At 43.8% G+C, this 24,299-nt stretch overlaps 1 protein-coding gene across 1 annotated transcript in view; it reads left to right on the top strand.

Annotated features, from left to right (window-relative positions):
* Positions 1 to 8,505: 8,505 nt before the first annotated feature.
* Positions 8,506 to 24,299, top strand: part of fam168a (family with sequence similarity 168 member A) — a 28,466-nt gene continuing 12,672 nt past the window's right edge. Inside the window, exon 1 of the mRNA XM_080542823.1 lies at positions 8,506 to 8,584. The gene's annotated coding sequence lies outside the window, so the exon portion shown is untranslated. The remainder of the gene's footprint in view (positions 8,585 to 24,299) is intronic.

The following is a 24,299-nucleotide window of genomic DNA, read 5'->3' as shown; positions in this document are numbered from 1 at the left end:
ACATGGCCCATCATTATTTTCATTCAAAGTTTCACAAGCATTTATCAAAGTATCAATTTCAACATCTGGCATTAACGTGATCAGAATGTATCTTAAATCCGTGCCATTCAAATTACCATGTAGCAACATTGTTTTATACCAATTTATGAATCCTTTTGGGTTAATCAAGGGTCTGGGTGCGTCGACTATGATCGCAGATACGTCAGATATGGTTAATGGTTTATACAGGACTTTCTCCTCTATAGTTAGCAGTGGCGCTTGCACCTGGATCATGCTGCGCGTCACAGCCTGCTCCGCCTGTTCCGCCTGTACAGGAGGAGATACGCTCTGTACCTCCTTTATCTTGGGTATAGGGTTAGACCTATTGTGTTCCTTCTTTCTGACAATATTACCAGGCCATTGATTAGACATTATTACCCATGCTTGATAGACTTCTTTCATGTAATCAATATCCCATAATGGGTCGCAAATGCTTTTGTTCGATATCAAATATTCATCAATAATCTTCAGTTTATTCTTTTCAAAACTCCCGATACTTGGGAAATTATCGTCACTCCATTCCGCAATCTTTGTTAGAAATGGTTCTGCATAGAATGGTCCTAATTTAAGTAAAATCCATCCTTTTGGTGTCACTGTATCAGTGTATTTTATCGGAATATCAATTATGTGTGGATCAATTTCCAATAGTTTCTTAATAGCTTTCCTTTCCCCTCGTGGCAAGTCCCTGACCGATTTATACTTAATAATCCGTTTCTCACAATTTGCCGTCCTAGACATTTGATTACCCATGTTTGATTAATTACACTGCACACAATGTTAGTAAAAAGGAATTCTTTTATCTAAATTGTCTCGTTAGAGCTTTATAGTTACCCAATTCGTGTTTATTCCTTGTTATATACTTTAATTCAGTCTGTTGTATTGCGTTTCATCAAGGTCATTTAAATCCACGTCTCATCTGTTCTCTCCTGTCTCAATAAATCAATCTTGTCACTCAAATCTGTTGCTCTTTAACATTAACACAAATGCCGTATCCGTTCAACTTCTTATCGTCCTACAACTGTCTTTTTACCGCTGATCTTTATCTTTCATTATCCTGTTTCTCTACAGAATATACCCACATTACTTGACCACTTATAAACACTTTCTTTAAATCATACTTCAAATTATATACCATAACCACTTGCGTGTCAATACCTTATTCATTTAACCATCTTAATCAACATTCTACTTCATAGTTTTAATTGACTCAAGCGTGCTCTGCAGTTCACCTTATTTCCTGTCAAATTCCTCAATATGTCTGTACCTTACAGATAACCATAAATAAAACCCCACGGAATGCCCAATTCCGTTTAATCAATTCTTCTATGAATTAATCAATATCCAGTATCAGTATGTCCCCTCCAGAGTGACACCTAGCAGCTCTGTCCTTTTATACCGTATTATCCTATATGTGGATTAATGACCTTCATGTACACAGCAATACTCAAACTTTAATATTTAGTCCAATTTAGTCATTAGCCCCCCCATCATCAAATTCATCCCCTTTCCTTCATTCAAGGAAAAAATTACAGGTTTTTCCCTCTAGAACAACAATTCAGGTTAAAGCACACAACCACACTGTGTTTATCTGCCTTACCTGTCTCGCTGAATCTAGGATCCTGTTCGTTAAACGCCAATTGATAGTAGGTGAATGTCAGATGATAGGCGGCGGCCTAGATTTGTTCATTCCCCGTTAAGTGAATAATTAATAGATTGCTCAAGTAGACAATTAAGATAGATTTATTCCATACAGCGCTGGGCAGCCTCTCAACACACGGCAAGCAACGGTGAGAGGCACACACTGAATGACACTTTGCAGCGGGCTTATATCCTAGATTTCCGCTGACACCGGAAACAGCTGTACCTTGCCAATCACCAGTCACCAGTCATACATGTTGTTTACATACTAAAGTTAGAAGCCAGCTTGCCTCTGCTTCCCTACCATAACGGGTTGGTCAACTGACCTATTGACATCAGTACCCATATAAGTCTCTATCCTGTGTCCCTGTCGTACCACCTTGCTGACCACCACAAGGCTCCAATGTCCTTAGAGCCAAACTGGTCCCGTGGTCTCTATATTTGGCTCAGGTCCAGTTACAGAAAAGCCTGTTTGCAGTTTTGTGCTGATACAGCGAGAGAGGTTGGCTCACTTCTCAATAGTCAGATGTTACAACTTGCTGATAATCACTAATGATAAAGTATTCAGGGTTTACCTAAGCACAATGATAAAACACATCCTATCAAGTGGTGTTGGATATGTCACAGGGCCTCAGTGGTCATAACATCACCTGTGATAATTTCTTTACATCCTACAGCCTGGGACAGGAACTTCTCAAACGAAAGGTGACAATGGTTGGAACAGTCCGAAAAAACAAGACGGAGCTCCCACCCCAGTTTCTAAATGTGAAGAACAGGCCAGTCCATTCCTCCAACTTTGTGTTTACAGCCAACACTACCCTGGTGTCTTACATACCAAAAAAGGGCAAGAATGTGATGCTCATGAGCACTCTACATAGGGATGGAAGAATCAGTGGCCGGGAGGACCGTAAGCCAGAGGTCATACTTGACTACAACGCCACCAAAGGTGGAGTAGACAACCTGGACAAGCTGCTGGCCTGCTACAGCTGCCAAAGAAGAACTCTACGGTGGCCTCTCGTGATCTTCTTCAACATCCTGGATGTTTCAGCCTACAATGCATTTTCAATCTGGATGGCAGTCAACCCAGACTGGAACCAAAGGAAGCTCCAAAGACGACGTCTTTTCCTTGAGGAGCTAGGTATGGCACTGGTGACACCGCATATCCAAAGGAGACAACATATGCCCAGGACCCCAACTTCTCTAGCCATAGTGAGGAGGATTACAGATGCTCCACCTGCACAACCCACACAACCACAATCTCCAGTGCCTGAGGTAAGTGTCCTGTTGCGGTTGTTTGTGTGTGTGTGTGTCTGTGTTGATTCACTTGCTTAGTCAAATGTATTGATCGCTTTGGTAAATGTAAGTCGCTTTGAAATAAGGCGTCTGCTAAATGCCAACATTTTCAATGTAAATGTAAATATGTGTGTGTGTGTGTGTGTGTGTGTGTGTGTGTGTGTGTGTGTGTGTGTGTGTGTGTGTCTGTGTGTGCGTGTGTGCGTGTGTGTGTGAGTGATTTAGAGTATTAGGAGACGTGGTGGGAAAAAAAATCCTGAACTAAGTCTTTTCATTATTCTAGACTGCAGCCGATGGCAAAAAGAGGAAGCGCTGCGAGGTGTGTGGACCCTCAAAGGACACAAAGACAGGGACCACATGCAGCAACTGCAAAAAGTACATTTGTGGTACACATACTGTCAAATGCTGTACTTCATGTGTTGTGTAGACAGACATGCCCATGCACACACAATTGTAACCAGTGTTATTTCAGTGACTAAAACAGTGTACCTTCCACATGTTTTGTGTTTCAGCATTTGTAGCATTATTCTTGTTCATCACCTGTATTTTTTACAGCTTTGATTATAATGCTTTGAAAATCAATTGAGAATATAAGTTCAAAATAATAAACATCAATAAAAACATTGTTTCATTTACATTTTTCCTAGATAAGTATGATTTATGACAACCAAGTCTTTATTATAGTGGATTTTGTTTAGTGGAAGTTAGGAGCATCATGTGCGTAAAAACGCCTCCACTCATCATGCTGCCGTTCGGCCCCACCTATTCCCAGGGGTCTGACACTTTGAGGGTTATAATTAGGCACCCTCTGCTCCAGCCCCTCCAAAGGGCAGCCCCCTAGGTCCACCAGAACAAAATATACACTTTTGAATGTGAACACAGTACCTATTGTGCATTAATGGGTACAGTACCTGTTTGTGCCCACAGGAGGCGCTCTTTAATATTATGGGCTATTTTGGGGCTATCTTGCACCCTGAGCATACTCCCTTGTACGGGTCACCATTGGGACTAGGAGCACCGTGTCAGGAAAAGTGCTTTCAAAACCCCAATGATGTCCCGGGTCAACTTGACCCGAAGAGTACGAAAGGGTCCAAAAAGTGAACACCACACAAGGGTTAAAAGAAAAGCATGTGAATGGCGATATACACTGTGTCCAGCAGCTGGCGCAAATTATATGCTATAGGGCTAGGCAGAGCTAGGTACAGTACCAGTATATCCTTGGAACTAGACTCTAGGTCAATATTATCATTAAATGATTTGATTAATACGAACATGCTCAACTAAACGTATTCGAGATCGAATGTGATTCCCTCAAATCATAATGTGATTCCAAAATTAAGCTGTGTTATCAAGTATTATCCTCATTGTTGTAGCCTATATTTTGGTCACATGTTGACATTACCATAAGTATTATTGTAAGTATAGTTGTTTAACAGTAATAGGATCACTGCAGTTGAACATGTTACCAGTAGGTGGCACTATCCTAACATGTGTGAAGGTTGCAGAATCACAAAGATACCAGTGTTGTTTGCAACAACCGGTGTTTCGGGCGTAATGGCGTATATCATATTTTCTTATTTTTTTTTCTTATATTATGCGTTTCAAAATGTACATTTTACTAAGTCAACTTGTGTTGGTAAAATGATAGTTCACTTGTAATAAATACATATAATTAGTGATGGATTATTATGACTTGTCTCACAGGGGACCCTCAGTTGATCCTAAATGTGCAGTGCCGATTTGTGTGGATCACTCTTCATATTAATGAATAATTAATGACTGCCAATGATCTTCCTTGCTTTATTTGCATTGCACACAAATACCTATCACGTATACATACAAGACATATACACACAAAATAAGAACATATTCGCTAGGAGTACATACCAGATTACCTAAAGACCAAAAGATACACAAGGCAGTATTATTGCTTACTTTTATTATGGGAGGAAAAAAAATACTACAACAAAACGTCATAATATGGCGCCGTCTATACAGAACGCTGGATATCTCTTTTTTTTTTCCTAGTAGTTTCACCAACAACTTAACACAACATAATGTGTCTTTATTGTAATGCATTGACTGTCACAATTTAAGTTGGTGTCAATGGTGCAACTTTTCGTCAAGCGAAACTGCAGATTGTGCCTGCTACCGCCGCTGCCACTGTCCTCCCCCTATGGAAGCATATAGCTGACTAAATTCAAATGCTAATGCGATATGAGATTGCATGTTCCACTTTTGCATGCATTCTTTCAGACAATATTCAAATTCAAATGCAATTCTAATGATTTTCATTTTCATTTTCATGTACCTAATGCAAAGCCATTTGACAAGTCATGCGCAAAGCCATTTGACAAGTCATGCGCTGCTTTGTAGCTGACAAAATTCAAAAGTTCATTCTAATGTGCAAATGACTTTGCAATCCCAAAATAGCATATTCATTTGCCACTTTTGCCTGCGTTATTTGAGTCAATATTCAAATTGTAATGCAATAATGTGATTCGCAATTGCATTTTCGAGTAAACACATCCGCTTTGTAGCTGACAAAATAGGCTAGGTGCACGATCTCCACTACTTCCTGAAAGGCACCTTGCATGAACATATCCTGTCTCATCTATTGGTTTAATTGATTAATCAGCTGTGTGGTAAACTGTTGGAACACACAGTGCACAGCTGATTAATCAATTAAACCAATAGAGTGAGACAGGCTGCCACCCTCGCCCTGGCCAGGAAGGCACAAAAGCATGACTGGCACATCCTGCACAACACCACCATAACACCAGCACCTCCAAGCCGACTCAAGACCCGCCACCCTTACAACAAGGCAGCACAAGCCATGCTCAACTCCACCTCTGAGGACATCTCCAGAGATGCATGGTTGGCAGCAGCTTGGAAGCAGGAGTGGGAGTCAGCCGGGCCCTCCCGAATCCACCGCTACATCTGGGACCCAGGAGATGGTGCCATTGGAGGAGACGACCTACCACGCCGGCAATGGACCACACTGAACCGTCTACGAACTGGTGTCGGTCGCTTTAAAAGATCAATGAAGGCGTGGGGCCTGGCGGACAGTGCGGCATGCGAGTGCGGTGACCCAGAGCAGACCGCCGACCACATAATCACCATCTGCCCCTTATATAGACCACCCTCAGAAGCCAGCCTCTTCGACTTAGAACCAGAGATGCGGGCATGGCTACGCGACACCGAGTTGGACCTCTGACGTTACACGAAAGAAGAGACAGGATATGTTCATGCAAGGTGCCTTTCAGGAAGTAGTGGAGATCGTGCACCTAGCCTATTCAAACTCTCTATGCAATTCGGTGATACGCAATTGCATTGACATGTTCTAGGAAACACATCCGCTTTAAAGCTGACAAAATTCAAACTCTATGCAATACGCATCCGGGTACTTTGCTCTCCCGTCATGTCCACGCCCCTTTTTGGGTTTAATCCGATAAAATAAGAAAACCGTAGTGCTTTTTAGATATTAGGAGCCCAAATCCGATGGCCAGTTAGGCAAACTATTATATAGTGTCGTTGCCGATCAATGATCGGCGTCGTTAGCAGAGTCTTCTTCATATAGAAGATATGCTTTTAACCGTAAACTCAATGAACCGGGAGTTCACCCGCTGCTGCTCGCAGCACCGCTTGCTGCTGGATGAAACTCCCGTTGACAGCGGGAGGAGAGAATAGTTGACCGTATAGCGATGTTGGAGTGAGCCAGCATAGTCTTGTATTTTTACCACCTTCCTAGCCGGTGTTATTATTGGACCAAGACGGTGCCCGGGGCACACTCTTTGCGGGTTAATAACTTCGTTTTAACGGGGCTTACGGTGAAAATTCAAATGTGTCCGGACAGGGGAGAGGGGCGGGATCGTAAATCACTTTGAGTGGAGTCGATTGGAGACACCCATCGATGTCGACACTGCTCGGGGTGAAGTTAAGCACTTGACGCATGTTGAACTCCCGGTATATTGAGTTTACTCCCGGTTCACTTCTCGGGGTGGCACCACGGTGGTTCAGGGCTCAAAATGACCGTATACCGATGGTGGAGTTAGGAGCATAGTCTTGTGTTTCTACCCCCTTCATAGCCTGTGTTATTAACGGGCAAAAACGGTGCCCGGAGGCACCCTTTGCGGGTTATTAACTGTGGTTAACCGTGGGTTACGGTAAAAATTCAAACGTGTCCCAAGAGGGGAGAGGACAGGGAATCTAGAACCATTTGAATGGTGTCGATACGACACTCTTATCACGGTCGACACAGCGCGGAGCGAATTCCCGGGTAGAAATTGTCTGTCCCCCCGCTGATATCCTCCATGACGTGCTGCTGCTTAGAGCAGCGGGTGAACTCCCGGTTCATTGAGTTTACGGTTAAAAGCATATCTTCTCGGGGTGTCAGCGCGGTGGTTAAGGGCTCAAAATGACCGTATACCGATGGTGAAGTTAGCAAAGGAGTATCGCGATTGTACCACCTTCATAGCCGGTGTTGTTCATGGGCAAAGACGGTGCCCGGAGGCACCCTTTGCGGGTTAATAACTGTGATTTACCGTGGGTTAGGATAACAATTCAAACGTGTCCGGATAGGGGAGAGGACAGGGAATCCAAAACCATTTGAATGGTGTCGATACTACACTCCTATCACGGTCGACACAGCGCGGAGTTAATTCCCCGGTAGAACTATTCTCTCCCCCCGCTGTCAACGGGAGTTTCATCCAGCAGCAAGCGGTGCTGCGAGCAGCAGCGGGTGAACTCCTGGTTCATTGAGTTTACGGTTAAAAGCATATCTTCTATATGAAGAAGACTCTGCTAACGACGCCGATCATTGATCGGCAACGACACCACTATATAATAGTTTGCCTAACTGGCCATCGGATTTGGGCTCCTAATATCTAAAAAGCACTACGGTTTTTCATATTTTATCGGATTAAACCCAAAAAGGGGCGTGGACATGACGGGAGAGCAAAGTACCCGGATGCGTTCGAATTGCATAGTAGAGAGTTTGAATTTTGTCAGCTTTAAAACGGATGTGTTTCCTAGAACATGTAAATGCAATTGCGAATCACATTATTGCATTACAATTTGAATACTGACTCAAATAACGCAGGCAAAAGTGGCAAATGAATATGCTATTTTGGGATTGCAGTCATTTGCACATTAGAATGAACTTTTGAATTTTGTCAGCCACAAAGCAGCGCATGACTTGTCAAATGGCTTTGCATTAGGTACATGAAAATGAAAATGCAAATCATTAGAATTACATTTGAATTTGAATATTGTCTGAAAGAATGCATGCAAAAGTGGAACATGCAATTGCAATCTCATTTCGCATTAGCATTTGAATTTGGTCAGCTATATGCTTCCATACGCCGCTGCCCCTGTCCTCCCCCATCCCTCCCTCCCTCCCTCCCTCCTCTCTCCCCATCCCCCCACTCAGTGTCTGAAACCTGCCTTCCCAACGCCGTTTTCTAACCCGGAAAAATCGCACAATCGCGACAGTTCCACACCGTTTAGCTACGCGGATAGCTAAAGGGGTAGCTCCAGTACATCTCTTAGACAACCCTAGACATCCAGGACCGACAGGGGATTCAGAGAACCACATCTGGTCGGACTGACATTGGTAAGTCTCCCCCCGCTAAATAAATAGTGCTGTTTTCGTCATGTCCGATTTGCTCCCAAAAATGAGTCACGGTAGCTGGAACATGCATGGATGAAGGATCAGCTCGTTGACTAGCTAGATGATGGACAATGTCACTACGGTGTCTCCCGTCGTTGGAGAGGTGATCTCTGTAACTAACGAGGTAGTGAGTTCTCGATCGTTTGATTGCCAGATAAAGGACATTGTGTCCTGACTGACAGCAGAGATGCTGTGTTACCAACAGTGTTAGCGGACATGGCGACGGGAGCCTCCTGTGTGTGTGTGTGTGTGTGTGTGTGTGTGTGTGTGTGTGTGTGTGTGTGTGTGAGCCAGTGGATTGGGCCGACCTGTTCACCCTGGAGTGCACTGGAGTGTGTTGTGGTGTGTGTGTGTGTGTGTGTGTGTGTGTCTCCTTCATACTGCGCTCCAGTGTGTTGTGGTGTGTGTGTGTGTGTGTGTGTGTGTGTGTGTGTGTGTGTGAGCCGGTGAACGCAGTGGATTGGGCCGACCTGTCTCAGCAGCTCGCTGATCATACATGTCTCCGTCCTCTCAGCTGATCATACATGTCTCTGTCCTCTCAGCTGATCATACATGTCTCTGTCCTCTCAGCTGATCATACATGTCTCTGTCCCCTCAGCTGATCATACATGTCTCTGTCCTCTCAGCTGATCATACATGTCTCAGTCCAGCTGATCATACATGTCTCAGTCCACTCAGCTGATCATACATGTCTCTGTCCCCTCAGCTGATCATACATGTCTCTGTCCTCAGCTGATCATACATGTCTCAGTCCTCTCAGCTGATCATACATGTCTCAGTCCTCTCAGCTGATCGTATGTCTCAGTCCTCTCAGCTGATCATACATGTCTCTGTCCTCTCAGCTGATCATACATGTCTCTGTCCTCTCAGCTGATCATACATGTCTCAGTCCAGCTGATCATACATGTCTCAGTCCACTCAGCTGATCATACATGTCTCTGTCCTCTCAGCTGATCATACATGTCTCTGTCCTCTCAGCTGATCATACATGTTTCAGTCCTCTCAGCTGATCATACATGTCTCTGTCCTCTCAGCTGATCATACATGTCTCTGTCCTCTCAGCTGATCATACATGTTTCAGTCCTCTCAGCTGATCATACATGTTTCAGTCCTCTCAGCTGATCATACATGTCTCTGTCCTCTCAGCTGATCATACATGTCTCAGTCCAGCTGATCATACATGTCTCTGTCCTCTCAGCTGATCATACATGTCTCTGTCCTCTCAGCTGATCATACATGTTTCAGTCCTCTCAGCTGATCATACATGTTTCAGTCCTCTCAGCTGATCATACATGTCTCAGTCCTCTCAGCTGATCATACATGTCTCTGTCCTCTCAGCTGATCATACATGTCTCTGTCCTCTCAGCTGATCATACATGTTTCAGTCCTCTCAGCTGATCATACATGTTTCAGTCCTCTCAGCTGATCATACATGTTTCAGTCCTCTCAGCTGATCATACATGTTCCAGTCCTCTCAGCTGATCATACATGTCTCAGTCCTCTCAGCTGATCATACATGTCTCAGTCCTCTCAGCTGATCATACATGTCTCTGTCCTCTCAGCTGATCATACATGTCTCTGTCCTCTCAGCTGATCATACATGTTCCAGTCCACTCAGCTGATCATACATGTCTCAGTCCTCTCAGCTGATCATACATGTTCCAGTCCTCTCAGCTGATCATACATGTCTCTGTCCTCTCAGCTGATCATACATGTCTCTGTCCTCTCAGCTGATCATACATGTCTCAGTCCAGCTGATCATACATGTCTCAGTCCACTCAGCTGATCATACATGTCTCTGTCCTCTCAGCTGATCATACATGTCTCTGTCCTCTCAGCTGATCATACATGTTTCAGTCCTCTCAGCTGATCATACATGTCTCAGTCCTCTCAGCTGATCATACATGTCTCAGTCCTCTCAGCTGATCATACATGTCTCCGTCCTCTCAGCTGATCATACATGTCTCTGTCCTCTCAGCTGATCATACATGTCTCTGTCCTCTCAGCTGATCATACATGTCTCAGTCCTCTCAGCTGATCATACATGTTCCAGTCCTCTCAGCTGATCATACATGTCTCTGTCCTCTCAGCTGATCATACATGTCTCTGTCCTCTCAGCTGATCATACATGTCTCAGTCCTCTCAGCTGATCATACATGTTCCAGTCCACTCAGCGCACTAATGGTGCTTTTCCACTACAGGGCTCGCTGACCCGGGTCGACCCAGGCTGGCCTGCTTCTTTTCAAAATGGTGTCGGACGCTTGTGTGACTTTTTTGTTTGTTTGTTTAATATTATTCCAGGAATACACAGCCTAGCTGCCTAGTCTAACATTGGCTGTATCGGATGTGGACGTTGAATCACTTTCACAAAGCTCTTGTATCCAAAATCGAATTCTTCTGGAGTTTTCTGGTCTACCGCGATTCATTCAGCTGGCCGCGACGTGGAGATGGACGATTACATTGCGTTGTTCTCTCTCAAACCTCCGTTTTGGGATTATGATGTTGATCCTAACAAGGCTGTAATCTGCGAATTGATGATTATCCGCTTTAGAATGAGCCTAGATTGATCACCGGGTTTGGACGTGTCGCTCATTGCAAGACACGCTCACATCACAATACACATGTCAATGCTGAGCCTCCAGCGTGACCAGTGTGTGTGACTCCTGTCTACTACACACATGTTGTCATTCAGAATCAGTCGTGCCCAGGCATGACATTAGCAAGGGTCAGTCGGAGCACCTGTGAGTGGGAATCTGACTGTCCTAGCTCATTGATATCGCTGTGCTTTTAGTAGCAGAAGGCCAGCCACAACCATCTGCCTCCCTTGATGAGATGACCTACAGAGAGTAGACAGCAGTTTAGCTGGCCTACACTGAACTATCCAACTGAAGTCTAGAACCACATGTGTGTTTTTGTGTGTGTTTAGGTTACCGACAGGATGACAGTGTGACAACACGACTATTACACTGTCAGAAACAAAAACCACACAACGATCATACATTGCTGCTTTCTGTTGGCGAATTGTGTTTGTTGTTATAGCCATAGGTTGTTATAGCCATATTCCCATACACTATTGGTTACAAAGCTATTACAGGACATTTGCTGTAAATGCAAGCCTACATAGAGAACTAGAAAAGAAAGGTAGGCTACAGAAGAAACTTTGTGGGTTGCAAAGTAAAATGTTGTTTTGTGTAGTGTGTAAGTGTGTAGTGTGTAAGTGTGAAGATGATTTGAACGATAGATAGAGAGATTTGCTGGATAGTTGAAAGAAAATTAGATTGAGTCTTGTTATGGTTGGTTGGATGGATGGATGGATGAATCATAGATCAGGGGTGTCAACCTCATGCTGGCCAGAATAAATAATAGTCTATACTATTTTGTTAATATTACCAAATGTGACAGGATCTGATGTTTTAGTCCGCAAGTAGGGCAAGGTCATTACTCAGTTTTCCACTTTCTTTTCCAGATTATGGAAGGGCAGATTGTAAACTTTCAAATTAGATTAGATTCAACTTTATTGTCATCGCAGAGTACAAGTGCAATACAACCAAATGCAGTTTAGCATCCAACCAGAAGTGCAAATAGTGATATAAGGGCATGATATAAAACAGAACAAGAGGTAGTGATAGGTAACTATGTAATATAGGCCTACATTATGTGCAGAGATAGTATTGTAAACATCAGTATAGTTTAGTTTAGAGGTATAGTTATGGGCAATATACAATTATGAGCTATGTACAGTGAGGTAGTTTATATACAGTATCTAATGTGCAGAGTAGGCTATAAAAGAAGCTATGTCAGGAGACATGTGTAATATACAGTAGTACAAAGGTAGTAATGTAAACATCAGTAGTGCAAAGGTTATAGAGTGATCACATTAACCAGGGATGAGCAGCCGACAGGTATCAAGTATAGTCCATAGTATCAAGTACTGTACAGGGGGTGTGTGTGTGTGGGGGGGGGGGGGGACCTAAGGATCCTGTACCTCCTGAGTCTCTTTGGAGGTAGGGGGTCAAACAGTCCGTGGTTGGGGTGGGAGGTGTCCTTGATGATGTTTACCGCCCTCTGTCGACACCGGGTTGCTGGGAGGGACTCGATGGAAGGGAGTTTGGTGCCAACGATGCGCTGGGCGGTTTTCACCACCCGTTGCAGGGCCTTCCGGTCAGACACAGTGCAGTTGTCGTACCACACTGTGATGAGGTTGGTGAGGATGCTCTCAATGGTGCAGCGGTAGAAGTTGGTCAGGATTAGGGCTGCACAATTTGGGGAAAAAATCGAATTGCGATTATTTGGACAGATATTGCGATTGCGATTTAATTTGCGATTATAATTTTTTTAAATAGCAAAAAAAAAAGGGGAAAAAAAGGACGTTTTTGTAAAGTGTGGCCATATCTCCGGCTAGGAAGGTCGTATCAACGTGCAGTTTGTTTGTACGTCTTCAGGGGACTTAGAGGCTCCCTCCTCTAGCACCCCCACAGCCCGAGCTACGAGTGAAAGAACTAAACTTACATTGGGTTGCTTTAAAGTTGGGTTGCTTTAAAATCAAGCTTCAGATTAAAACATGTGATGGAGCATTACTAACCTGACTCAGGTGGTTTGTTTCACACAACCATCTAGGAAAGCTTAATTGGAAGCTGTTTGGAAAAGGGCAGGTACTTTCAAAAAATACTTGGCAGGTGATTGGATGAATCTGTCTATCATGGGCTAATTTCAGAGAGCATTACCACATGATACCATCAAACTGTTAACTGCTCTTATGCCATCAAACTGTTCTAATGCAAGGATGAGAACTTAAAAGATATGAATTGGAACAACATATTTATGTATGTTTTTTTTAAACAGCTGCCATTTTGTTTCTCTCAAGTGTCAAAATTTTTTTAACAATTCCAATATGAAAATAAAATAGGACCTTTCTACAAACAAGGTTATTTAATTATGGCTCAGGAGCAGCATCTAAATATTGCACATACTGCAATCAAGTTAAATAAAGTGATAATAAAAATGTCCAGTAAAAAAGAATAGGTCCTTTCTGTAAACATTGAAATAGATAAAGCTCTTCAACTCGTCGTAATGTAGGCCTATGTAAGTGCACGGCTCGACCGCAGATCGGTTGTTGTTGCATAGTACTCCACATGTTTCAGCTCTGTACGTGCGGGATGGAATCACATTATCTTTTATCCAGCGTTTGGATTAGTTTTTTAAACTCTTCGTTGCTCACAGTGTTAATAGACACCATGTCTTTAGCGAGGTAATGCGTGATGGAATTGGTTATTTCACGGTGCCTTCGTGAGCCCTTTTCATACGGGGTAACAGCCGCAAACGACTCTAAAACTCTAGTTTGCTTAACGTTAGACTGGGCTACGGGACTTTCACTTAACTCTCCGTCATAGAGCTGCCCGTGGTACTTTTTCAAGTGCTGATACAGGTTTGTGGCGTTGCGTCTGGATGTAGCGACTGTTCCACGACAGGTCGTGCCCAAAACCTGCTTTTGTTGCACATCTGTCGTCCTAAACCCGAAATACTTACAACAGAAGTGCTGTTTTTCTTCGGGACTAAATCGTTGCTTCTGGCTCTGCTGAAGTCATTTATCCACCATGAATGTTGCTAGCTACCGAAACGTGGGCGTTTCACGTGCGATGTTGTTGTTGTGCGTGTGCGTTCATTGACATTGACGTTCATTGACATTGACGTTCATTGACGTTGACGTTCATTGACGTTGAATCCGACGCGCTGTATGACGTATCCCATACGGGTAGTGGTGGTCTAGTAGTGGATAGTGAGTTGGACTTGTGATCGGAAGGTTGTGAGTTCAAATCCCGCCTGAAACCACACCACTACTAGTGTGCCCTTGAGTAAGGCACTTAGCCCTCAGTTACTCCAGGGGGAATGTCCCTGTAATTCGTAATTGTAAATCGCTTTGGATTAAAAGCGTCTGCTAAATGGCAAAAAATAATAATAATAATCGCAGGCAAATCGCAGGCTTTGCGATTAGCTAATCGCATCATTTCAAATCGCGATTTCGATTTAAAATCGATTAATCGTGCAGCCCTAGTCAGGATCCTGGTAGACAGCTGGGCTTTTTTCAGTCGCCTCAGGAAGTATAGGAACTGCTGCGCCTTTTTGACCAAAGAAGAGGTGTTAAGGGTCCAAGAGAGGTCCTCGTAGATGTTGGACCCCCAGAAACTTAAAGCTGGGAACACGCTCCATCCCGTTGATGTAGATGGGGGAGTGTTTACAGTGTCCAGTTTGCGTCCACAATGATCTCTTTGGTTTTGCTGGTGTTGAGGGCCAGGTTGTCAGGGCACCACACCGCCAGGTGTTGGACCTCCTCCCTGTAGACCGACTCGTCATTGTTGCTTATCAGGCCTATCACCGTGGTGTCGTCTGCGAACTTGATGACAGAGTTCGATCCGTGCATCGCTACGCAGTCGTGGGTGAAGAGGGGGTAGAGGAGAGGGCTCAGCACACTGCCTTGAGGCACACCGGTGTTCAGGGTCAGGGTGGAGGATTTCAACTTGACGATCTGGGGTCTGTTAGTGAGGAAGTCTAGGGTCCAGTTGCAGAGGGAGATGCTGAAACCAAGGTCTCTGAGTTTGGTGACCAGCTTGAAGGGGGTGATTGTGTTGAATGCTGAGCTGAAGTCAATGAACAGCATCCTGTCCTAGGTGTTGCTTGGTGGGTCAGGGTGGGTCGTGGTGGGTCAGGGTGGGTCGTGGTGGGTCAGGGTGGGTCAGGGTGGGTCAGGGTGGGTCAGGGTGGGTCAGGGTGGGTCAGGGTGGGTCAGGGTGGGTCAGGGTGGGTCGTGGTGGGTCAGGGTGGGTCAGGGTGGGTCAGGGTGGGTCAGGGTGGGTCAGGGTGGGTCAGGGTGGGTCAGGGTGGGTCAGGGTGGGTCAGGGTGGGTCAGGGTGGGTCGTGGTGGGTCAGGGTGGGTCAGGGTGGGTCGTGGTGGGTCAGGGTGGGTCGTGGTGGGTCGTGGTGGGTCAGGGTGGGTCAGGGTGGGTCAGGGTGGGTCAGGGTGGGTCAGGGTGGGTCAGGGTGGGTCAGGGTGGGTCGTGGTGGGTCAGGGTGGGTCAGGGTGGGTCAGGGTGGGTCGTGGTGGGTCAGGGTGGAGTGAAGCGCCGCTACAGATAATAATAATAATAATAATAATAATAATAATAATAATACATTTTATTTGTATAGCACCTTTCATACAGGAAATGAAGCTCAACTTACTTTATAACAAAGAAATGACATGCACTGAGTGCTTACATAAAATAACATAAAATGAACATTAAAAATATGTTAAAAACGCTAATGTAACATAAGATGGAAAATGTATGAAATGCACTGCAGTCAGCCACCGCATTCATCATTTGAAATTGACGGCTGCCTCAAAGCCCTACAATGTGATTTTGTAATCCTGCTGTAATGCCATATACCCGGTTACATTTTGGGACTGTTTAACGCTATAAAAAATGTGATACCGTCCAACCCTAATGTCCACAGCTGTGTGCACCAGCACATCATATTATTACAATACTCTACAGTAGCCTATACTCCCCTACACCCCTAATTAATTAACCAATATACATAAGTCCATTACAAGCAATAATAAGAAACTCTAGACACAAGTACGTAGTATAAAGGAAATTAGGCCCTATTTAAAAAATATATTTCTTTATACTAGGCCTACTTGTACCTTACCAAGTACAATACATAGGAATACATAGTAGGAGTCTAACTTTTTTTGTCATGTCCTCCAATCAGGGGAGGAGTGGATTAAAACATGCAATTAAAAAAGACATTATGCAAGCAATGCTTTGTGTTCAAACTTAAAAGTCATCTTCCCATTTCAAAGCTGATCTATCTTTTCCCAATCTTTTCTGATCCTTTTTCACAAATCAGCCCTGGGCCGGTTCAAGCCCATGGGTCGTGTTTTTGACACGGCTCTGACAGAAGGTTAGATGGTGACTGGCAAAATGAAGAAAGAATGATGGCTGAGTAGTAGTTGAAGGAATGTGAGATAGTAGGATGGACAGATGGATGAAGATAAAATACAGTCAAAGGGAAAGATAGATTAAGAGTGTTATACAGTAGAATAACAAGATGGAATGAGAGGATGGATAGATGAGAGCAGGGAAGTATAGATATAACGAAGACATTTATCAGTATGGGTTGTAATGAGAAAGGCCCGGACCACACCGCTGACGTCAAGCTCAGTAAAGTGTGCGTTTCATTTTGGCGGCCATCTTAACGGTTTAGAGCAGCCATACAGCACGTGTGTGACGCGTCTCAAGCATGTCTCACGCTGGCTGCCGCGACACGCCATGATTCGGACTCTCGCCTATTTTATTCTTTTTTTATCTGTATGTCATTTAAAAAATAAATGTATCTACACTTCCACTATCTGTTGTCAATAAGTGAAAAACAATTGTGGACATTGCAGTTTAAAAAAATATTAGAACTAAACAAGTTCTATGACATGACTCTGATCAAGTCTCACTCTCTCTACTCAACACTACTTCTCTCTGTTTCAAATAATACTATAGTAGTTAGGGATGGGACGATACACTCAACTCACGAGGCGATGCACCTCTCGATACAGGGGGTTCACGATACGATACAGTCACGATACAATATCATAAATAAAACAAGATGAAAAAGCATGACTGAACAATAACTTATTCAGTGTTTCCTCATTTTCGCTTTTCAGAATTATTTTCGCGTGCACACGCACTGGCGCTCAAAACAACGACGTAATTTCACCAAAAACTAGAGGGTGGCAACATTATTTTCTTTTAATAGCGGTTAAGTCATTAAAGCCGAGCAGGTGATTTTATATAGAAGGTGATCAAATACCAATATATCCTACATCTGCAGCGGAACATGCGGAACGCGCATGACACACACACACACACACACACAGAAAGATCATCAGCTCATAGAATATGAAGTACACGAGAGATAATCAGCTCATCGAATATGAAGTGCACATGGAACCGGGAACGCGCATACAGCACTGAACAACATCCGTAGAATATAAACTTGTGACTGACAGTCACATACATACATACATACACAATGAAAGATCATCAGCTCATCAATACGAAGTAGGCCTACATGAGAGTACACGCACAAAACTGGCTAACGTTACTCATTAACTGTTCACACAAGTAAAATCACAGTGTGACAGTCAGATGGAGCATTCGGTAAACAACAACAGCAAGGTAATGCTATCAGTTGAGTTAAAGAAAACCTACTCTTACCTTTGAGGACACCAACATGAGCCCTGCTCACCCGTACCTCCGCCGTTCTGTTCGTGGTGATTTTAGAGGCAATAGATTATTTTTGCCCCGCGCATATTGCTATGAATAGTTCGAAGCTAGCGTTAGGTGCGAGAATGCTCGGTTAACCCATTAGCGGGAACATTATTTGTTTCACAAAATAGGCTAATTTAATTGACCATGAACATCAGAGACATACATTACGAATATTCATTTAAAATACTCTATACTGAGCACTGGTATAAGAACATGAACCAGAGAACAGCAGTAAATGCAATAACCCACAGTCGTCGCTGATGGTGTTGCATTTTCGATTAGCATACGTTTACGGGATTAAAGTGACCGGCGACGGGCGAAGAGAGAGAGAGCGGAGAGTGATTTCCTGAAATCCAAATGTCCCGCTAAATTCGGACCCATCACAAAACTGTTTTGAAAGCGCGTCGCCTCGCGCCGCGCACCTGTTGAGAGCGATTCAGTCTCGATTGCAGTGCGAACCCAAACGACGAGGTTAATTGCAACATTGTAACATATGTGTGGTGGCCTGAGAAAACCCGTCGGATGTCGCTGGCGTTCGTTCGTGGCAAAGAGCAAAAATAGATGGAAATCGCGATTTTGGCGATTTTGATATTATGTGGTATTCCAGTACTTTGAACTCCATACTACATTATGGGGAATAAACATTTTAAGAAAACAAAAGAGAAAGTACTTATTTTTATGTTTTTGTGGTGGGTAGTTTGCTAGAGAAACAAGGTCATTCTCATTTCCTCATTTCCTCATTCTCAGTTAAGCAACGCACGCACACATGAGCGAAAGGAGAGACGATACTTCCACCTGTGTTATTGCCAGTTTACTGATGCTCACAATATAAGCATAAAGTAATAACATCTTAACTAGAAGACACACAAAATTGGATCTGTCCCTCGCATACCGACGAGGCGAGCAGACTAACACCGCATCACAAGCAGACAAACGAGACCGGCCGATCTGCATAGGCTCCTCCCCCGACCCAGAGGAGAAAGGGGGAGAAATCACCTTTCACTTTTTTTGACATGATACATTAAAATGCTCATAACTTTTTTAAATAAAGGGCTATCTCGGTCATTCAACCAGTTATGAATAGCTGAGAACTTCTAATTTATGGAAATATAAAAAAATGAAAATGTCAAAATGCCACCATGTGAAGGGTTTTCCCAGGCCACCACACATAATTGTAACTAACTCCGCCCTAAATCGTAACGAAATGTAGGTCTGGAAGCGGCCTAAATCTAGCTTCAATCTGCTTTTTTTCTGTTCTCCGGTCATAATAACTCGCTGCCTTTCTGCGCAGCCTGAATCAAAGTGGACTGTCTGAATCCGTTAGTGGCGGCCCGCCACGAATAAATGCATTTAGAGGAAACACTGTTATTTATTCCGTTCCTTAAAATAAAATCTTGGTGGCTTGTTACAGTGCAAGCTTAAACTTTGGCTGGATACTTTTAAACATGCTATTTCCATCTCTAGCCTGGCCTAGCTAGAAGACATGTTTCTCTTAGAAAAATCAAACTCAATGTACAAAGATAGGGTTGGCAGTAGCAGCTCTGCAGTTAGAAAGAAACATGAATATGCCGTTGACACTTCATTGAATGTGATTTAAATCCATGGCATTTGTGGTTTTCAGTGTGTGTTCTTTATTATACCCCCAAAAAATAGTAGCGGTGTGCCGGAGTCATCTAATTCGGATCCGTGTCCGTTTATAGATTTGATTCTCATATCCAGATGATACTACGGATGATGGCCTCTGCAAAATTAAAATGCTATTTATTGTCTGCAACCTGTGTGGGAAGGATCCTAAGAATCTGTTTTAGGGACACCACATAATATGGGTCAGTGTACGTTACGGTTAGGGTCCCTATATCCCTTGATGTCATTTCATTTTTGTGGAAGTGTGCAACGTGTGGAAGTGTGCAACGTGTGGAAGTGTGCAACGTGTGGAAGTGTGCAACGTGTGGAAGTGTGCAACGTGTAGGCTCATGTCAACATCCTCAATGGAAATTACTTGAGCTCCATATTTGTGTGATTTGCTGACTTTGCATTCCCCACTGCTCTCAACAACAATGAAGTCTCCATTTATCGGAGCATGAGATGGATGAGGATGTAACTTCTACTACTACTGTATGATTTCCCCCCGAAAAAAGGTTCTGGAACCCTTTTAAGTTCCATGTAGAACCCTCTTTGAACCCAGAAGCGTTCTACATGGAACCCAATTTTGGACGAGTTTCAGTCCCTTCCATTTGAAACAAGTGTGATTTTCTGTCCCTTCGTTTGAAGTAGGTCCTTCAGCTCAGGCATTGGTCTTCCATTGTTTTGTCACACGCTGTTTTGATTGAAAGTCCAATTTAATTTTCATCCACACCACACCACCCCACGTTCACTTGCACCAGGCCAACATATTCTTTTTGTTGGTTACTTTTTGCATGTAGTACACATACTGATTACACACACCATAACTTGTGTGACTTGCGTGAGTAAAGTAAACCTTCAGAGCTGATGTCTCACCAGTATCAAACTAATTGATAGCTTGCTCTGTTTATGTGCTATGCTATGGAATTTCTATGTTGTTTGTTCTTTTTGTTTGTTGTTGTTGTCGGGGCGGGCGTGGCGCAGGAGGCGGAGCCGGCGTCTAATGATCGCAAGGTCGGCAGATCGCCGGCACGAACCCCGGCTGGCCACATGTCGAAGTGTCCTTGGGCAAGACACTGAACCCCAAATTGCTCCCAATGAGCAGGGCGCATCGCATGGTAGCTTGCCCCATTGGTGTGTGAATGTGTGTGTGAACGGGTGAATGAGAGGCCGTTGTAAAGCTATTATTTCAGGGAATAATACAAGGGAGTGGTGACAAACTCCCACAAACCTTCCATCCCTTCTCCAAAGACACCTGCTTCTCCTGAGATTTCTACTACCCCCTTGCACTTGTAATGTCCAGTGTCTACTATAAAAAAAAATGTAGGCTAATAATAATAATAATCTCCTAACACGAGTACTGAGCTAGAATACTTTTCCTGCTACTACTGGTTGATAGATTTTTTAGTTTATTGATGATTCACTTACTTTGTCAAATGTATTGATTGCAAGTCGCTTCGGAATAAGGCGTCTGCTAAGTGCCAAAAATGTAAATGTAAATTGCAGTAGCCACTTAGTGGAGCTAGAGGGAGCATTGAACTGAAAAAAATGATTTGTGGAAGAATATTCATTTTAATAACTGAAATACGGGAATGAAATGAGAGGTGAGAAGTTGTCCACCTTTGTAGATCGGATTCTACCTCCTTCAGCACGTTCTTATCATTACTTGACACTGTGTTTGAGATCGAGAGGTGAATTGAGACACCAAGATATTTAATATTCTGGACCACTGGGATGTTTAGTGGAATATTATCTAGCTGTCTAGCATTCAGTGGCAGTAGTGCAGATTTTCCCCAGTTAATTTTATAACCCAAAATTTGGCTAAGATATTTAGGAGGTAAGGAAGCGACTGAAGGACATTCTGAATAAAAAGAAGGATATCATCAGCATACACGAGATGTTTGGTGTTGTGGACCGTAATAGGATCATGGAAGACTGACTGGCGAACAGCCTTGGTCACAGGTTCAAAAGAGGGTAAACAGCAGACTTACTTACTTACTTATCACATGACTTCTGCAGCTTATATAGAATAGAACATTGGCGACGAGGATGGGGTTTTCACTACCAACACCGGCACCTTTCTTGTCTGAGCCCGGCGAGCCTCTGGTTCTTGTCTGAGCCCGGCGAGCCTCTGGTTCTTCTGGTTCCCTGGGGGAGATGGATAGAAAGCCTTACAGTCCACCTCCAAGTGATGGAACTTCTGGACGTGTCGGATAAGAGGAAGACGGCAAGAGAACTGAGGTCCACACTGTTCAATGCTGCGTTTGGCTCATGTTGTTTGCGTCATTGATCGGCTGTCGTGATTGGCGACTAGAAAGCGTTATCGGATTTCCCTGATCTCATATTTTTACTGAATATCGTCCGATTCCGATTGCTCGCCGATAGATCAGGGCATCCCTACTATATACACCATGGTAATTTATTGGGACGATGTTATGTCACGATCAGTATTATAACCCTAACCCCAGTATTATACTATGTTTTTGTGTAAAACTAGAATGACTGTGATAACGGTACTAACCAAGTTAGTCGGGTATAATCTTGTTATTTAGAGGGAACATATGCAGGTCAACAACAAGTGACCATGGTGACCTGGGTACTGTAGTCCGCCTACTAAAAGTTTTGCGAGAACATCTTATCAAAGAGAGATCGTGCACTCTGCCAGAGAGACAAGTCCTTGCGAAGACAGCTCTCCTGCAGATCAGTAATAAATGGTAACCGTGGTTGATCCCAGAATCGACGTGTCTTCTTTTATTTAAAGTTGGTCCCAAGGGATTTTCCTTGCACCATAACAATTCCTCTGCACAACACGGACACCTGCACAGCCACACGCACATAAACAACATTAGACCAGAATCCTAATCATTTAGCCTCATTCACTTCATGCATTACACCCACAGTACCTTGATATAGGCCGAGCCATAGAGGGAGGAAGTGGTTTGATTAGAACGTTAGGCTGGAACTCATATAACCAACAGTGTGTTCAGTGTGTTTATGCAGGGCCCTTTCTTTTGAGTACCAGGGTGTGTCCACACTTCTTGGTCCACACGAACGTTCCACATACATTTTCTCCCGTCTGGATTCTTATTCATTCTTAATATTATGAATTCAATGCTTACAGGAATCTCCCTGGTCTCCATGGTCTCGTAAGTTGACCATTTTAAAAGTCACATACAGGTCCTAACCACACATAACACATGAGTGATTCATCTGGGAAGTTGTTGAATGGGCAGGTTCACGCTTTCAAATTGAACAATCGCCATTGATACAGTGCCTATGGTGACAATTCGCTAGGAATTTTGAAAGTGGACACGGGAAGTAGGCTAAGTCACCTTCTCGGTACTCAATGGGCTAGCTGACTAGCTCAATAGGCTAGCTGACTAGCTCAATAGGCTAGCTGACTAGCTCAATAGGCTAGCTGACTAGCTCAATAGGCTAGCTGACTAGCTCAATAGGCTAGCTGACTAGCTCAATAGGCTAGCTGACTAGCTCAATAGGCTAGCTGACTAGCTCAATAGGCTAGCTGACTAGCTCAATAGGCTAGCTGACGAGCTCAATAGGCTAGCTGACTAGCTCAATAGGCTAGCTGACTAGCTCAATAGGCTAGCTGACTAGCTCAATGGGCTAGCTGACTAGCTCAATGGGCTAGCTGACTAGCTCAATAGGCTAGCTGACTAGCTCAATAGGCTAGCTGACTAGCTCAATAGGCTAGCTGACTAGCTCTAGCCCAGGAACAGCTGCTGGGGGAGGAGGTAAGGGAATGAGGTGGGGAGGTGTGTCTATTGAACATTTGTCCCTTTCACTAGTGGGAGTGATGTTCTTTGTGGTGATCTCTTATTCTTTCCCAATAAGCCCCCTCCCCTCCTTCCTCTTGGTTTTCTCATGTGTCCCCCTAGGTTAAAGACTAGACAAACCTCCTCCCACTCTGTTTAATATTTAAATGATTGGAACAACTCATTATTAGAACTGTATTGTTGCTGAACATCAGCTGCTGACCAAAGTTGTTGTGCCCCATAAATCAGGGTTCCCGCTGGTCTTAAAAAGCTGTGAAGTCTAAAATCCAGCAATCCATTTTGTAAGGCCTAAAAAGGTCTCAAATGTCAGTAATTCGGTCTAAAAATGAGGTGCTAGGTCTTAAAACGAGGTCCTGCAATGAAATCAGTCCGACCACATCAATTTACGCAGAAATTAATCGAGCTGGAACCAAACATGTGCTTCCTTTTTTGTCTGTATGGCAGTGAAATCCCTAATTTCATCACCTCGAGGATGACAAAAAGCTATCATATGGTGTCGCGAATAGGTCTAAAATTATTTTCAAAGAGGTCTAAAAAAAGGTCGTAAATTTGACTTGTTGAAACTTGTAGGAACCCTGATAAATCCTGAGGCAACATAGTGCGTTATAGTCCTCATAACCGTTCACCTGAGCTGAATGTGGGGTGTGTGTGTGTGTGTGTGTGTGTGTGTGTGTGTGTGTGTGTTAGGCTACAGCTATTGATCTTCTCACCGAGCTCTAGGCTCTAGGCTCACACTGCTAAATCACCGCAGAGCAAGTCAGAAACAGGAGAGTTAGGCTAAATGTCACAAAGAGAGAAGTCTCACTAATAATGCCTCTCACTCTCTCTCCATCTCACTCCCTTTCTCTCTCTCTCTCTCTCTCTCTCTCTCTCTCTCTCTCTCTCTCTCTCTCTCTCTCTCTCTCTCCCCACCCTCCTCTGTCTCCTGTGTTGGTTTAC

The sequence above is a fragment of the Nansenia antarctica genome, assembly GCF_963989245.1.
Source record: "Nansenia antarctica genome assembly, chromosome: 12".
In the NCBI taxonomy this organism is placed as follows: domain Eukaryota; kingdom Metazoa; phylum Chordata; class Actinopteri; order Argentiniformes; family Microstomatidae; genus Nansenia; species Nansenia antarctica.
The sequence above is the reverse complement of the archived record's forward strand: the minus strand, read 5'-3'. Positions and strand labels throughout refer to the sequence as shown.